Source organism: Lynx canadensis, chromosome C2, assembly GCF_007474595.2.
Source record: "Lynx canadensis isolate LIC74 chromosome C2, mLynCan4.pri.v2, whole genome shotgun sequence".
NCBI classification, from domain to species: domain Eukaryota; kingdom Metazoa; phylum Chordata; class Mammalia; order Carnivora; family Felidae; genus Lynx; species Lynx canadensis.
The window spans coordinates 110,155,764-110,165,557 of record NC_044311.2 but is presented as its reverse complement, the minus strand read 5'-3'; the positions used below and the strand labels follow the sequence as shown (position 1 = coordinate 110,165,557).

The window sequence follows — 9,794 nt, the reverse complement described above, 5'->3', positions numbered from 1 at the left end:
TTTGAAAAAACAAAAAATATATTTAAAAAAAACAAGTAATGATGCAAACAATAACCTGGAAATCAAAGTGCTATCCTGCTTCCCTTATAACTTCCATTCAAAACAATTATACAGAATACTCTGGCTGTGGACCAGCCTGGATCTGACTGGGACATGGGCATCTATGGCCATCTTAGCTTCCTGGGAAAAGGCACAGTGAGCCTAGATTTCTTTATTTGGCATTAAGTAATAGAAAAAGCAACTTGTACCATGAAGTGGCCAACCCACCACAGTATTGCTGAAGACCATCGCTGGATGGAAAGGTCTATGAAGCAAGTGGTCTTTTAACACAGCAGGATTTGAAGGTCATTAACTTTTCTCTGTTTAAACCGCCACTAAATGCTCCAGAGAACAGAATACACTGCCGAGATAACATTTGAGCCCTTCAAAACTCCAGACTTGTACATAACCATGCAGCTGTTCTTGCATTGACAACATCCTGAGCATCAACACAAGTAAGAAAATTGGGGTGCCTGGGTGGCTCAGTTGGTTAAGCATCCAACTCTTGACTTTGGCTCAGGTCATGATCTCAGTTTGTGGGTTTGAGCCCTGCATTGGGTTCCACACTGACAGTGCAGAGCCTGCTTGGGATTCTCTTTCCTTTGCTCTCCGTCTCTCCCTGCTCATACACTTGCGCTCTCTCTCTCTCTCTCTCTCTTTCTCTCTCTAAATAAATAAATAAACTTTTAAAAAAGGTAAGAAAATTGATATGGTGTGACTGGTGTGATACCAGATAGTGAAGATGGCATCACTGCTGTCCTTCCTGTGGCTGAAGGACATGTGATCAACAGCTGTGGTAAGCACATTCCAATCTCAGGATGAGCTATAACATATTTCATTCAGCACCTGCTGAGAGGCTGAGAAGCACGAATTCCTCTAGAGCAATCCCTGGAAACAGTTATGGAAGTAAAGAAGTGCTATAGTTAGGTCTGCCCTGATTTAGTAAAAGAATTTAGCAAGTATGACCCAGAAGAGCCAAGTGGATTAAACAGTATACTGGAATCAAGGCAATCTTGAAGAAAGAATTTTCCACTGACATTCGTTATGACAGATCCTTGGGACCTGAAATCTTTTTCATCCAGAATTTGCTAATCTAGACTTCATACAACCTACCTAAGAAGTAGTAGATGAAGTAATTCAGAATTACCATATTGGTGTCGGGGTTCTCTCTACAGGAACATTGATGTCACTGAACTGCGTGTGCGAGGATGTTGAGTGTCACTTTTCTATTTTGAAGGAAAAAGGTGACCAAGTAAGATACATTTCAGAAAGTAGCCTTGTTTATAACAAGGTGAATGTATTTAACGCCACTGAATTGTACACTTAAAAATAGTTAAAATGGTAAATTTTTATGCTCTGTTTTTATTTCCATAATCAAATAAATTTAAGAAAACACTTTAAAATAGCCCCATAACATTTGCCACTACTAATTTATAGGGATTTCAGTAGTTAGGACAAGGGATTTCAGCAATTACGAATTGCTACCATTGTCACTATTGCTCCTTTTCACTATATCCTGACATGGTGAAGAAGAGATGCTCCAGTGTCTCTTCCTTTTCTTATAAGGGCATTAATTCCAACATGGGGGCTCACGACCTTCATGACCTAATCTAAACCAAATTACCTCCTTTCAAAGGCCCTCCCTCTTCATATCATCACATTGGGAGTAAGAGCTTCAGCATATGAATTTGGATGGGAGACAAACTTTCAGCCAATAGCACAACACAATAATATTCCCTTGTACAGATATATTACATTTTATTTATCCATTCATCAGTCAACAGGTATTTGGGTTGTCTCTGCTTTTGGGCTATTATGAACAATAGTGTTATGGACACTTGTGTATAAATTTTGTGTGGGCACATGTTTTCAATTCTCTTGAGTGTATACTTAGCAGTGGAATTGTTAGCTCATACGGTAACTCTATGTTTAACCACTTGAGGAATTGCAAATCTGATTTCCCAAGTGGCTGCACCATTTTACAATCCTACCAGCAATATATGAAGGTTCCAATTTCTCCAAATCCTCATTAACACTTATTATCTCTTTTTTTATTATAACCATCCATCCTAGAGGGTGTGAAGTGATATTTCATTATAGTTTTGATTTGCATTTCCCTAATGACTAATAATGTTGAGCATCTTTTCATGTATGTATTGGTCATTTGTATATATTTATATTTCTTTGAAGAAATATCTATTTGAATCCTTTACCCATTTTTAATTGGGTTATTTGTCTTTTTGTTATTGAGTATAAGAGTAATTTATATATTCTAGATACAAGTCCCTTATCAGATCTGCAAATATTTTATCCCTTACATGATTTGAAAATATTTTATACCATTCTTTGGATTGTTTTTTTACTTTCTTGATAGTGTCCTTAAAAGTACAAAAGTTTTATAGGTGCCTTGGCTAAGCATCTGACTCTTGGTGTCAGCTCAGGTCATGGTCTCACAGTTTGTGGGTTTGAGCCCCACATCGAGCTCTGTACTGACAGTGTGGAGCCTGCTTGGGATTCTCTCTCACCCTCTCTCTCTGTCCCGCTCCTGCTCATGCTCTCTCTCTCAAAATAAATAATAAACTTTTTTTAATGCACAAACTTTTTTTTAATTTTTATTATAAATTGCTTTTTTAAAAATCCTTTGGAGATCTGGATCCAGAATAATGTTTCCCTAATATGTAATGAGTAGTTTCATAAAATTTTATAGCAAGTAGGAAAGTAATTCAGAGTGTATTACAAGAAGTTGAGAACCTAAATGACAACTAAAAGGGAAAATAGAAAAATATTTTCATGGATAGGAAATTAGTTACACATAGTTAATACATAAGAATAAGGTCTCTGTAATATATTTTTACTTCTTTTCATATGTGTAAATGCACATAAAGCAGATTGCAAGAAGTTATTTTACAAACACAAGCCAGAGAAAAATCATTGCTTGCCTCAAAATCTAAGTGTTGTTGAAAGGAAAATAGGCTTGATTACTCAGGTAAATGGATTGGTGTCTATAAATGACAAATGGCTATATTAAAGAAATAATTAACCTAATATTCTGAACCATAGCTAATGATATTTTAATTAATTAAAGTTGCTCTTGAAATAAACCCTTCTGGTTAATTTCTCCTCTCTCTTTGGGATCTTTGGTAGTTAAAAAAAAAACTGAACTAAATTCAATGCACATGTGAACTTTTCCAAGAGTTCATGCAGAGCATACAAAATTAGCAGCTTATACATTCTCCTTACTTCTAGAAAGAAAACGGGCACAAGAAACTGAGAACCTTTATAGTCACCACTCCTGCTAAAAAACTTCTTCAGTATACTTTGAGCTATTCATCTCCTTTTTTCTTTTTCAGGTGTGATTGACATATGACATTCTATTAGTTTCAGATGTACAACATGATGATTTGATATTTGTATATATTGTGAAATTGTCACCACAATAAGTCTAATTATCATCTGTTACCACACATAATTATAAACTGTTTTCTGGTGATAAGAACATTTAATATCTACTCTCTTAGCAACTTTCAAATATACAATACAGTTATTAAATATAGTCACCATGCTGAACATTATACCGCCACGATTTATTTATCTTATAACTGGAAGTTTGTACCTTTTGACTACCTTCATCCATTTCACCCAACCCCCATCCCCCACCTCTGGCAACCACTAATCTATTCTTTGTATCTACAAGCTCTGTTTTTTGGGGGTTTTTTAGATTCCACATATAATTGAGATCATACAGGTATCCATTTTTCTCTGTCTGACCTGTTTCATTTAGCATAATACCTTCAAGATCCATTCATGTTGTCTCAAATGACAAATTTCATTCTTTTTTAGAACTGAACAATATTTCATTGTGTATATATACCACACCTTGTTCATCCATTCATCCATCAATGGATATTTAGGTTACTTCTATGTCTTGGCTATTGTAAACAATGCTGCAATGAATATGGAGGTGCACATATCTTTTCAAATTAGTGTTTTCATTTCTTTCAGATAAATACCTAAAAGTGGAATTGCTGGATCATGTTAGTTCTATTTTTAATATTTTGAGGAATCTCCATACTATTTTCCATGGTGGTTCCACCAACTTACATTGTCATCAACAGTGCACAAGGGTTGCCTTTTCTCCACATCCACACCAACACCTGGTATTTCTTATCTTTTTGATCATAGCCATTCTAACAGGCATGAGGTGATATCTCACTGTCTTTTTAATTTGCAATTCCCTGATGATTAATGATACTGAGTACCTTTTTATGTATCTGTTGGTTATCTGTCTGTCTTTTTTGGAAAAAATGTCTATTCAGATCCTCTGCCCATTTTTTAATCACATTGATTTGTTTTGGGTTCTTTGGTTTTTGCTATTTAGTTGTATAAATTCTTCATATATTTTGGATATTAACCCTTATCAGATATATGATTTGCAAATATTTTCTTCCATTTGGTAGGTTGCCTTTTCATTTTGTTTTATGGTTTTCTCTGTTGTGCAGAACCTCTTTGCTCTTTAATGGTAATGTTAAACACCAAGATAATAATACTATATCATTTGTATAATAATAAGATATGATTTGTATCATTCCATTGTTGCAATAATATGAAATTTATCTTTCTTGAGAAAGATGCACTCAGATTTTGGTGTGCATTGGTTTTCAAAGCAATTTATTTCCATTTTTTCTCAAGGAAAAAGGATGAGACATTAGTTGAATCTAAATACTAAGGGCTTAAGTCTTAGCTCTAATACTAGAGTCACATCTCACACAATTTATAAACCCTCCATTCTCTAGCTGCTTCTGAAAAGAATGGAAGTGTTTTTGAGTAACACCTTTTACTGAGTGAGTTTTGAGACTCTCGCTGAGTCTCACCTTCCTACCCAGTGTCCTGATCAAGTCAGTCACAGTTTATGTGGTCAGTAGTCTATGCCCAGAAATTTATGGGGCAATAAAAAGCCCTACAGTGGCATGTTATCCTTTCACCTTAGAACAAAATTTCCATCACCATCATCAATGTATAGAGTTGAGATGTGTTCATGTTTGTTTGTTTGTTTGTTTGTTTATAGTTCTAAAAAGAATAAGGAGGCTGGTAGATGACATGGCAAATTGGTGATCTGTTTCTGTACATCAAGCAAGTATTTATTAAGTATGTATTGTGTGGCCAGCATATAAAGCTAAAACATGGTTATTGTCCTCAAGGAGACTGCAGCACATTTGGGAAGGCAAGATAAACACACAAGTTTTAGGCAGGAAGAAGCAGGCTTCAGGAAGGACATAGGATAGTGTCTCCTGGCTTAACATATTGTGTGGCACACCCATGTCTTGGCCAACCTTGTTTGCTCATGATATTGGCTACATTGATTCTAGGTCCTTCCTGATCCTAACTCTCAACTAAATGAGAAGAAATCTTTTGTCCTTATTACTTCCAAAGTGCTATATTCCACCACTAGGTGCTCTGAAAATCTGAGAGGTCATCACTCTATCTACCCATGTTATGCTACCTTGTGACCTCAGTTTTTTGAAGATTTCACCCTGACTCTGGCTAGTCTTTGGAACTTGTCTCAATCCTACCTATTCCAAGCAATTTTCTCCAAGTGTTCCTACCCACTTACATTCTTAACTGTCCATGTTAATATATATTATATTCTGTCTTCCCCTATGTGTTAAGGTTCTGCATCTTTCCTAAAGAAAGTAAAACTTCCATGAGTTCAGATTCTTATGCTATACCCATAAACTTAAACTAGTAAGCACTTGACAAAGACATATTCAATTACTCTATATCAGTGGGTAACCCAAGAGGATGGAATTCACAGCTGTAGTAACACTAATATCAATGACAAAAATCTCAGTGACTGTACTGCAGACTCATTCCCCAGATTTTACACATCACAGGCTGAATCTGCTGTAGACCAATTAAAACCGAATGAATTGGACTCCAGGTCATTTCCCTGAGGTGCTACTCAAGGCTGATATTCCAATCCAACAGCTATTCTGTCACCTTTTCATTGTTTTGTGAAATAAAATGGGACATTTTGGAGGATCCCACAGCAAAACTTTACAATTCCTGTAGCATCACAGTAATTAGTGATATTGAAGACTATTGGTGCATTTAGGTTTCAGAACACAGAGGCTGTTGAGGCTGGGTATTAAATATGTGGGAAATAAAATGAATGAACCAGACTTTAAGAAAATCTTCAAATCCTCCTTTGTGATCCAAGTATGAATGAAACATTTTCTTTGAGTAGAATGGTCTTGAATAGGTATTTGCAAATTACCTTTACTTTTCTTCCTACTTTGGTTACAAACAATGGCTTTAGACAAACTCTATTACCTCCATACCTTCTTGCCTATGAATTTTCAGGCCTCCCAAGTAGGAACCCATGACCTTCCTTATAAAACGCAGGGAACCGAGGTCTTCAAGTGCAAAGCTAACTTTGCTTCAGGGAAGGACTTAAAATGGAATTATGACCAGTTGTCCAGAGATACCATTAGGACAAGATGCACAGCAGACATTTCTCCTGCTGGCCTCTCCTGTTAACACAAGAGCTGAAATGTGACTAAGTGGGTAGGATTAGGAATCTACCATGGAGGACATATTGCTGATACATAAAATCTTCGTGGGAGTTTCCTTGTCTGAGTCAGCCTCAGACCAGGACATTGCCTGCCTCCTGTGGTATAGTGGAATCCATGTGGTCCATAAAATCTTCCAAGATTCTGCAAGCCAAGCAGTCATTGCCTCCCCTAAATTATCCGAGGATCCAAAAGGGGGTGTTCCTGGTGACACAACTCTTTCACTTACCACCAAAACTAGCTAAGCAAAGATTTCACACCCAGGCTCCACAAGTTCTATAGCAAAGACCCCACAATCCATCCACCCCTCCCACTGCCTCCTCACCACCTGCCACAGCCACTGGGGCTGCAGAACTGCCACAGCGATCTCAAATGATTAATCCAGACATCAGTGCTTCTGCAAAGTACAAGTGCTCCTTCTCTATTTTATGCTTGGACAGGATGAGTTCCCAGGAAAATTGAGTCTCAAGAGGCTCTCATGTTCTTTCTCTTTATCCCTCCCTTTTCCTTCCCTTTTCCTCTCCCCTTTGTGCTTTTTCTTTATCACATTTTTCTCTATCATATTTTCTCTCATTCTCTCTCTCTCTCATAAACACACACACACACACACACACACACACACACACTTGAAGAGCCAGGTTTGGCTCATTATTTACTTTTCATAAGTCACATTACCTCAACAGATTACCAAACATCAAAAAACTTTCCTAAGGTACTGGAAGAAAAGCACTGGCTTCTTTATGTGTAGATGTGTATGACATGCAAGGCCCTCTTGCTAGGTCTGTAGCTATACTACACACATGCACAGAGCTTCCAGTATGCCTGACTGGCACAAATGCCACCAACCACCACATTGCTGGGTCTTCCAGGTCTTCATAGAAAATGCTCTCTCAGAGACCTACAACCTTTTTCTGAAATCTGGTCTCTACTGTTAACACTTACGGTCTGCAAATAATTTTGGACATTCCAGAATAGCAGCGCTCAACCTGGGCTGCACGTTAGAATCACCTGGGAAATTTTATTAAAAAGGTGATGCTTGCCCACCCTAGAGATTCTGGTTTCATTGGCCAAGGACATACTCTCAAATCAGGGAGTTAAAAGTTCCCAGGTGGCTGTGATGTTTGGCACAGGTCAAGAGAACCTGGAGATAAAGGAGCAGGTCAGAGTTCCAGCCTCTTTTTACAAATGGCCCTTTATGTAAATTCATATTTGCAAGTAGATTTGAGAGATAAATGATATGCTAATTGTTCTCACCATGAGTATCTTAACCCTGCTTCTGCCCACCGATTACAACTATTTACCTTTCAATTATGACCAAAAACAAATATAAAAAAAAATTGTATAAACAACATTATTTCTCTTTTCATTTACTGTCTCAGTAGGGAGATGTTAACTGTTAGCATTGCCTTAGATAGTATAGAGAAAAAATATACCATTCCAAGGGACAGCAGAATGTGTTCGTCATATAATCTTGTTCCTCATTCATTGATTGTTATTCAAATTCAAATCAGGAAAGAGTCATAGCTCTTTTGTGCAAATGTGAGCTATTTTAATTAAAAGCAAGCACAGTTAATTATCTGAAAGGTCTTCTATTGTTAGAAGCAAATAGTTCCTCCTAAAAATGCGAATAAATAACACCCTTACATGACATATGATCATAATCTTGCTCCAAATGAGGATAAGACCAGTTTATCAGATTTTCCTCTGCCTCATAAAGTTCTCCACTCTTTCATAGCCTGCAATTTAATTGCAGAGAGAAACTATAAACGACCCTGCAGAGTGCATAAGAATTAGTGATTGTCTTTTTTTATGAGTATTCTAAACAAAGAAGCTAGCAAATATGAATACAGTCAATGTCTCCCTGGCCACACCAAATGGAGGGTAAAAATAGGTCACCATATGATATAAAAAGGATTTATTGGCTTTGTTTTTCAATAACTCTGCCAAAACTCTGGTCCCCCATTAGATAAATCTCAAAGAATTCTGGGAGCCTTCAGGGGCCCAGGAACTAATGTTTATATTTGCCATGAATAGCTGCCCTTTTCTTCTGTACTGCTCAAGCTCATGAACATGACAGTGACTGTCTCAGAGGACTCCAGGGTTGTGAGCTACACCATCTCCTCTCATTAAAGAAGACAGCACAGTTTCAGTGTTATAGCACTTGTTCTAAGAATGCCATGGCCACACGGTGAAGGGGCAGCCTTTATACCTGGAGTGGCTGCTATGACACAGCCAATCACATTGCCCTGGGACTTAAGTATGACTCCATGGAGTCGGGGCCAGAGCATAATATGGATGAAAGGCATTTGCTTTATTTAAAATCATCCCTCTCATCCTCCCCTCTGGCTTTGGTCCATTCTCCTAGAATCAAGTGTGTGTCTTCATTTTCTCTTACCACATTTTTTAGTGGAGATTCTCCAGCGCACCTGTTCACCCCTCCTTACCCCCAGTCCTCTAGATGTATACATTCATTTATTTATTTATTCATTCATTCATTCATTCATTCATTCACAGACTATGCTAGACATCGTTGAGGATACAACAGTAGCCTGGACATATATGGTCCTCTCCTCACAGACCAAGTACCATAGAGGGTTATGTGGTAGGAAGGCTCAGGATGCTGCACACACAGAGGGCAGGCACTTCCTCCTATTTGCATCATGACGAAAAGGTTCTCAGAGGAAAGAAATGGCCTCAAAACTCAAACTTAACAAAACAGTAGGACCCAGGCAGGCAAGGTAGAGCAGGGCAGAACAAGAGTGCAAAGAGAGAGGTGGGGGGCAGGAAGAGGAAGGGGCACCTCCAGACATAAAGAACCTCATAATCAAAGCCCCAGAGGTTAGGTAGAACATATCAAATTCCAAAGATAATTTCAGAAGACTCACTTCCACCAAAATGTTAACTTTCTGCCCCAAAAACTTGTAACCACAGAGCTTGATCTCCTGACTTTTTCTTGAAGAAGGTTTTAAGTAAAGACAGGCTCTGAAGTTCAATGAAAATAGAGTTGCCAGGTTAACTCCAGAACACCTAATTAAATTTAAATGTCAGACAAACAACGATAATTTTTTGGTCTCAATATGTCTCAAATATTGCATGGGATACACTTATACTAAAAAGTATTTGTTGTTTATCTGGAATCAAATGTAACTGGGTGTACTGTATTTTTATTTGTTAAGTCTGGCAACT

General features: G+C 37.6%; 1 pseudogene; it reads left to right on the top strand.

Moving 5' to 3' along the window:
- Positions 1-294: 294 nt before the first annotated feature.
- LOC115522905 lies at positions 295-6,576 on the top strand (annotated as a pseudogene).
- Positions 6,577-9,794: the final 3,218 nt, after the last annotated feature.